This window comes from Trachinotus anak, unplaced genomic scaffold (assembly GCF_046630095.1).
Source record: "Trachinotus anak isolate AG129_WGS33_773 ecotype Australia unplaced genomic scaffold, CSIRO_AGI_Tana_v1 ptg000016l, whole genome shotgun sequence".
Lineage (NCBI taxonomy): Eukaryota > Metazoa > Chordata > Actinopteri > Carangiformes > Carangidae > Trachinotus > Trachinotus anak.
Genome location: NW_027273867.1, coordinates 7,384,011 through 7,392,629, shown reverse-complemented (window position 1 = coordinate 7,392,629; position 8,619 = coordinate 7,384,011).

Here is an 8,619-nt window from a genome sequence, read left to right as displayed (position 1 = left end):
GTTCTGCTCCAAATCCAATTCCTAATAGCTGGAGGGAGGGTGGGTGGGAGGAGGGAGAAGAAAACAGTCAAAGAAAGAGGAGAGGGAGAGGGGCGAGTGGAGATATCACGTCTAACAATTAAGACCTACCTTCGGGGTCTAAAGAAGAAGCTTTGTTGAGAACATATAAATTGCTCATTGAGCAGTGCCTCTCTGCAGTCTCTCTCAGATACTCCTGCCTCAAAGGAATCTGCCATGAAAGACAGCGGCAGCAGCCCACAGCCCACTTCACAGAACGGCTGGAATCTGTTCACAGTGTTTGGGGATCCATCTCCAGCCGCCATCCTGGCCAAGCAAAATCCCCCCTACAGTAAATACAAACCTGGATCTAGTCCCAGTGACTGTAGCAGGGGAGACATAACAGCATATCCACTGGAGATCCCTCGTGGTAACTGCACTTCACGGGGTCAAAGATCCAGCTCAACAGTTATTTATTTGTGTTGTACAGGCCAAGTGGATGAGCCTCTCGACGGCCTGTGCCTGGGAATTAGCCTGTTTGCTTTTCTCTGACCAGGTTGTGGGTGTCTGCACTGCCTGTTACAATATTATGAATCAAAGTTTAATATGTGTATAATACAGGATAATGTGACACAGAGTTTTACCAAATGGGACCTGTAGTCTGACACATGCACTGCAGTTATTCCCAATCGAGGTACACCCACCCCAGGGTTACTGATGCAGTTCCCTGGGCTGCATGGACAGATTGTGGAGTTGCTCAACTACTTTGAAAAAATATTAATTAGCATTTCAGAAAAATATTCCCACATAAGTGGACGTCCTGGTGCCTCACCTGGTAGAATACGTACCATGAAGGCTCAGTCCTTTACCGCAGCAGCCTGGGTCTGAGTACAGCCTGAGGCCCTTTGTTCCATGTCTCTCTTACTGCTGCTATAATAAAGGCAAAAAAAAAAATATCCCCACATATTGATATTGTGATAAACGGTAAATGGTTCAAATAATTAGCTAGTTACAGATAGATAGATACATTGGTGAAATGGACAACTATGGATAAATGATTGAGAATATCTAAAAGTAAAAGGTAAATGGTTACAAGAGATAGGTAAAGGTAATGGATAAACGGCTGAAATGACTAAAACTAATTGATACATTGTTCAAATAATTAGCTTAAACAATGGCTGTATATTAGCCTATTTCTTTGTATAGGCTATAAGTAATTACAGTTGAAATAGTTCAACAAAAAATTGATAAACAGTTGAAATAGACAAAAATGGTTGATAAATGGTCCAAATAGTTGCCCAGATAGCCCAACATGTTCCTGGGTCCTCGGCCTGAGTCTGGCCCATATACTACATTCTGGCTGTTATTCACGGGTATTGTCTGACAGCCCCAAGATTTTCTGTCTGTGCCTGAATTGGTCCAGATGTGGAAGTGGCATCTAACAAACATGCTGCATGTGGGCCAAATGCCAGCCATGGAACTGGGCATATACTGGGCCAAACAAGCATGTGGTCAAAATAGAAGCAGTGACTGTATATTATATCTTTTATATACAGTCACTGGTTAAAGTAACTACTGTTGAGATAGTTAAAGTAATGGATTAACTGTTGAAATAGCAAAATAAAAGAAATGTGTAAATAAGACAGAGTTGTGGGAGTACATCAGACAAAAAAGGTTGGGAACCATTGATCGATTGTATCTGAGAACCATTGAAAAATGATCATCTATATTGTCTTTAAGCCCAACTACAATTAGGATAATCTCCCCTCAGGAATCCATGTTTTCCACTCTTAACCCTGTCATTGCAGCTCTCTTTTAGCTTTGATTTCACTGTTGAGTTCCTGTTCAGCTTGCATTATTTAATTACACTGCCTTTCAGTTGGGTTTTAGTTGTAACCTCATTATACTTAACTATTCACTGCTACTGTGAAATATATCTCTGGGGGAGTGATTGATGACACATCTGAGGAAACATGTCGACTTTTCCTGCCACTCAGCCTCATGTTGTGGTTTCATCATGCTCTGAGTTCATTGACAAAAATAGTACATCTAATCATCACCAGTGAGATTCCCTCCTACTATGACAGCACCTACAGTTTATAGGCAGTTAAGTCAGTCATTAAGAAGGAAACTTATGTCACAGCTTAGATGATTCTGAGGTTTTTTATGTGTTGATATTTTCTATGATTCACTGGGAAAACTCTGTTTCCTGTCCTCAGTTTCCACTGAGCCTTTCACCCAGAATTTGTGGTGTCTATAGACACTATGCAAGAGGAAGGATGCTGCTACTCCTCCTCATCTGTTTATATTTACCTCCATCTCCTACTTTGTCAATGGTATATTCTACTTTTAATAAAAGCTTTTATGTGATTGGCTATTGCTTCAGCCCACTTTGTTGTGTTTGGGTGTAAAGAGCAGCACGACATCTGTGGGCTGCCTGTGGAGGTTTTGCACTTTTACTGTATTCTTGCTTGGGCTATTGGCCTCACACCACAGACAATACTCCTCTTTTCCCTCATGAGGTTTTTGTGCACTTCCTCCTCCAAGTGTTGTAGGTGTTGAAGGAGGGATACATGTTCGAGATTCTTCTGAGTCACTTGCCATGTTTTTATGGTCCAACCTGGTCACATTTGAACATCTCCACATTTTATCCACATTTTTGTTTATTTATTTATTTTTTACATCAAACAAGACAAAAAAATAATGTCTTAGGAAAAGGAATGGGCACTCTGCTGTTTGAGCCACAATGTTTCTGCAGTGTCAAAATCGTGCCAAGCTGCTTTTTAGATAGTTGCTTTTGTTCATTTCCATTTAGGTTACAATGTTTAGATATGATTTTGATTCAGAACGCACAAAACTAACAGCACAAGTACTGACATGCTGACATGAGTGGGTTTGGAATTTTAAAAGGTGGCCTATGTTGACGAGCAGCTGTAAAACCTTTCAACTCAGAGCCATTTAAAAAGGAGGTCCAAGTAAAAAGCTGTTGAAAATGGATATGTGCATGTGCCTGCTCCCTGAGTGCTGCATATTGATGGTTGATGGGTTGAACTCATAGAATATTGCCATACAAGTATAATTCATCCTTTATGTTTTCCCCTATGTTGCATGTACTGTATGTGGTATAGAAACATACACTTGATCAAGGTACCCTCACCATAAAAGACACCCTGAGCTGAAAGGAGCCCATTAGCCACCGAGACTAGCAGGGAGGCAAAACTTGTATTTAGAGATGGAGAGATGTAAAGAGAGTGAGATTGTGGCTGAAAGGTTCAAGGCGAGTACCAAGGAAATAAATCAGAACTCGGCTGATGCAATTGTCGGTGTGCAAAGAAGATGTAGAGTCTACCAGGTGGAACAGCCTGTCAGCAAGCAGTAAGACAAGGGAAATAACAGTGATGATAAATGTTATAAATGGATAGGGCACTATAGGCCTGTATACAAACACTTTGGGAAAGGTTGTTTAAACATCATAACTGAGATTCTTAGTGTTTCAGTCCATTTCCTACAAATCATGAATCCTTTACATGTACCGGTGACCATGTTGAAAACCAGGCTCCAGTGTTTTAGTTTTTTCCACCTGGATTGTGTCATGTTTCAAAAAAATCTATCATAGATTTTTGAATGATGGTATAAACCAAGCGGCAACTTCTGTGGCTAAAAAAGGAGGCCAACATGGAAGTGCTAAAAACTGCAGTCCTTCGAACGGCCACTTGAGGCTGGCTCCAAAAGCGAGTCAGTCATCATAGACTCTGATCAGAATCAGAATCAGAATCAGAATCAGAATCAGTTTTATTGCCAAGTATGTTTTCACATACAAGGAATTTTTTCTGGTGATTGGTGCAATTGATCAGCAACTGTGGGGCTCTCTAGCCTTGTTGATGAGGCTAATAGCAGATGGGAAGAAGCTATTTTTGTGGCGAGAGGTTTTGGTCCTGAAGGACGGCAGCCTCCTGCCAGAGGGGAGTGTCACAAAGAGTTTGTGTCCAGGGTGGGAGGAGTCAGCTACAATCTTCCCTGCACGCCTCAGAGTCCTTGAGGCGTACAGGTCCTGGAGGGACGGAAGATTGCAGCCAATCACCTTCTCAGCAGAGTGGATGATACGCTGCAGTCTGTTATTGTCCCTCTCCGTGGCAGCAGCGTACCAGATGGTGATGGAGGAGGTGAGGATGGACTCAATGATGGAGGTGTAGAAGTTCACCATCATAGTCCTTGGCAGGTTGAACTTCTTCAATTGCCTCAGGAAATACATCCTCTGCTGAGCTTTTTTGATGAGGGAGCTGATGTTTAGCTCCCATTTGAGATCCTGTGTGATGGTGGTTCCCAAGAAGCGAAAATGCTCCACGGTGGCCACGGGGGAGTCACACAGGGTGATGGGGGTGGGTGGGGCTGGGCTCTTCCTGAAGTCCACTATCATTTCCACTGTCTTCAGAGCGTTTAGCTCTAGGTTGTTCTGCCTGCACCAGGTCACCAGACGCTCAGTCTCCCACCTGTAGGCAGACTCATCGCCATCAGAGATGAGTCCAATGAGAGTGGTGTCGTCTGCAAACTTCAGGAGCTTGACAGACTGATGGCTGGAGGTGCAGGTGTTGGTGTACAGGGAGAAGAGCAGAGGAGAAAGAACGCAGCCTTGCGGGGATCCAGTGCTGATGGTCTGGGAGTCAGACACGTGCTTTCCTAGCTTCACGTGCTGCCTCCTGTCAGACAGGAAGTCGGTGATCCACCTGCAGGTGGAGTCAGGCACGCTCAGCTGGGAGAGCTTGTCCTGCAGCAGAGCCGGGATGATGGTGTTGAAGGCAGAGCTGAAGTCCACAAACAGGATCCTGGCATAGGTCCCTGAGGAGTCCAGGTGCTGGAGGATGAAGTGGAGAGCCATGTTGACAGCGTCGTCTACAGACCTGTTGGCTCTGTAGGCGAACTGCAGGGGGTCCAGGAGTGGGTCAGTGATGGATTTGAGATGGGACAGGACAAGGCGCTCAAATGATTTCATGACCACAGAGGTCAGGGCAATGGGTCTATAGTCATTTAGTCCTGTGGGCCTTGGTTTTTTGGGGACAGGGATGATGGTGGAGGATTTGAAGCAGGCTGGCACGTGGCAGGTCTCCAGTGAGGTGTTGAAGATGTCTGTGAACACTGGAGACAGCTGATCAGCACAGTGCTTCAGGGATGATGGAGAGACAGAGTCAGGACCGGCTGCTTTGCGGGGGTTCTGCTTCTTAAAAAGCCTGTTAACATCCTGATGTTAAAATGCCCAACTTTACAGCAAAAACAAACATGTTCACAGCCTGGTACAATATTATGTTCTCTGTAGCTAATTTCCCTCTTCATGCCAACTGCACAGGGGGTGAATTTTTATATAACTCAACTATTCAAATTTAATAAGGCTTACAATTATGCATTGTTGAGGGTGTGGTCACTTTGAGACAGGTGGGTGAGCATATGCTTGCCACAAACTTTGCCCATTTTTGGATTAGCTAGGCGGAGTCAGGCACTGCCAAGATTGCAACGGCAGAACAGCCCACTCTGAGCTTCAAAACCTCTCTTCAGAAACTCATGGGTGATGTGAAATTACGTCTTTATTTACAGTCTATGGTATAAACCCAAAAAAGGGTCTAGTAGCTTTAAAGGTCACAAACTTACAAAAACAGTGATATGGTCATTTTAATGTTTCTGTTATTGTCAACAAATCGGACAAAAAGGCCAAATTTAAAAGAGCGTTACTCTGTCTCCCTTCCCCAGCCTGTCTGTGGCACCGTGCCACATCTTCATTGGTTCCTACTCACGATATAAGTCCTGAAAAAACAGTTCACAAATATATCATTTCTTTTTTCTTAAAAAAGGTTTTAATGATTCATAAAACAGCAGTGCACTGTACTTTTCTTTTTCATCAAATATCACTCAAACTGTAGTTATTAGTGCATTTGCTGGGGACTATTTTCAGATGTGAACTGATACAAATTTGGTGTTTTAGTGAGTTTTACAGCAGCAGAACAGTGTATGTGGGACAGAGACAAGATCTGCTACAGTGCTCATGTTCAGGGTATGAAGGAAAATGTGCCCAGCAGTGTACCACAAGAGTGTGTGTTTGTGTGTTCAATAGTTTTTGGACAATAATGGAGTTCCATATAACAACAGTATGCCATATCAATATCAAATCAAAACTCCAAATAACTTTATTTATCAGTGAGGAATTTAATATGTGTAAAAGCATCATGCAACAAAAGACAGTCAAAAAAAAAACAGAGTAGACAACAAACAAGTAGAGCTAAGCTTTAATGTAAATCAGTTAAAAACAAGTGTGCTGAAAAATAGTCTGTAGATAAAGAGTAGTAGGTGAGTGGGGTCAGTGAGGTCAAGCCCCAGTTGATTATCAGCCTTTGGCTTCACAGAAATAGTTGTTTTATTATTTGGTCTTTTCATGGGATTTATTAAGTAACATATAGAATATTACCAGCCCTATTCTTTTACTTATATTTGCCTACTTTTTATTAATAGATTATAGTTCATATCGCCATCCATCCACAAAACTATGATGTCATCTTCATTTTAAAATTCGGAAAATACAGCACACATTGTTTTACAAATGAGGGTCTTGACATTTCAAAACAGGACAAGCTTTGTGGCCCATGTAAGACAACCTATAGACAACTGTACCAGCTGTACTGGCTGTTAGGGGGTGTATTGTTCAATCTGGCATTTGTGGCAGTAACAAACTGAGTGAGTTAGATGATATGGTTGACTAAAAAAATAAAAAGCTTTTCTTTTTTCACAGTTCATGTTTTTATTGGCTGCTCTTTGCATCATGCTGTCTTATGTGAAGGTCCTTTATCTGTTTTTTAATGACATGACATCACTGTGAATGTGCCGTATCTTTGTGGTATTGAATATTGTAACAAGAATGCAGGTTTTGTAAAGCTGATTAGAAAGCGGATGCAGGTCTAATTTATCATATCCAGTTAACAGATTCATATTCCCATCCCGTTGCCAAATGGACAGGACGTCATTTTGCCTGCAGCAGGCTGTCAGTGGGACTGAGGCCTGTGTGTGGTTGAATATGTTAGTGTGTGAGCGTCCATCCTGCCTTCATCATCAGTCCTTTTCACTGCAGCCATAATTACCACTGTCTGAGGGTAACCAACAGTGGCGGATCTCATTATGCCATGATATGGGTCGCGTCTGCATATACAGGCACACATACACTGCTTATTTACATATGAATGTACCCAGTTTTGCACACACACCCACAAGCAGGCACACACTCATCTATCCACCCACCCACACACACACACACAAACACAGCATTTACATATAAAAGCGTTAATGTGAGACACACACATTACATAGTACACACACACAGCAGCAGCCTATTCATACATGCACCTCACACATATGGGCTACTCATAAATTTAGACACTTCCGTCAGAAGGCCCTCGCCAGCCGACAGGGATATGAACCCAATATAGCATCCCAGAGATAAGCCAGTGACTCTGGAAGCAGAACTAATATTATTTGCACGGTGTCGAACGTTTATCTGGCGCTGCCTGCAAAGTGATGGTTCGGTGTCACTTTTGTTTAATAATGATGTGCCAATAGTAATATGCCTGCTGGCTGGAAACCTATTACAGTTCAAAAGATTATCCAAATACAATCTAATTTGGAATATTGCATTTTGACAGCCTGTGACTGGAGGAGGTGGGATGGTAATGCGATATTTTCTTTCCTTTTTAAAAATTCCAATTAACATTTTTAATGCTCAACAAACCAATGGTGACTGCAAATATGCAGAGGTGTTTGACTGTGCCAAATCTCCTGATGGGTTTCAGACAAAGGAGAAGGAAAAAAAACTTGCACAATGCAAACTTTTGATTAGGTGAGTGCCATGTTTGGGCTCTTCTGTCAGTTCACTTTAAATTGACACTGTAGAAAAAAAAAGATAATCTTTAAATATATTGCAGGAGAGGAAACACTGTCAAACTGCTAATACTCCATATAAACATAAAAATCCTTATTTTACATTCATCACTCTTATCAGGGATGACAGAGTTGCCTGCTGCTGTCTCACTAAGTGGGCTAATCTTTGCATACTACCCACTTTAATATCACACACATTTACATTCACAGCCTGTAAATTAGTACTATAAACACTGCTCATCCAGATACACTTTTATGACTTGTAAGTTAAAATAAAAAGGAAAACATTAGTTTAGAGTCACAGAAGTTGACATTTACTGCAGGTCTCCACTTATTACACATTACATTTTACTTAAGACACAATAATAACCCAAAAAACTGCTTACCACTTTATTAAGATCTGTCTTTGCATACCTGCAGCCCTGAATTTAGCTACCTTATTATCACCTTCCTCTCATAAATACTTAACAAAGATAGATCAACACAGTAGATAAAATCGTTGGGAAAAAAAGCCAGACTTTTGCTAGTTATTAAAATTAAGTTATTAAAATTGGAATTAAAATCCACCTCAGATCATCTACATTGTTATATATCATCAATATCTCATGTTTAATGTATTCCTGAAGTTATTTTGTGATTAAGTGTTTTAATTTACTTTTTGCTCGTACTCACTTCCCCCCCAAATGATCTCATCTACAGCATTTCTCCTTC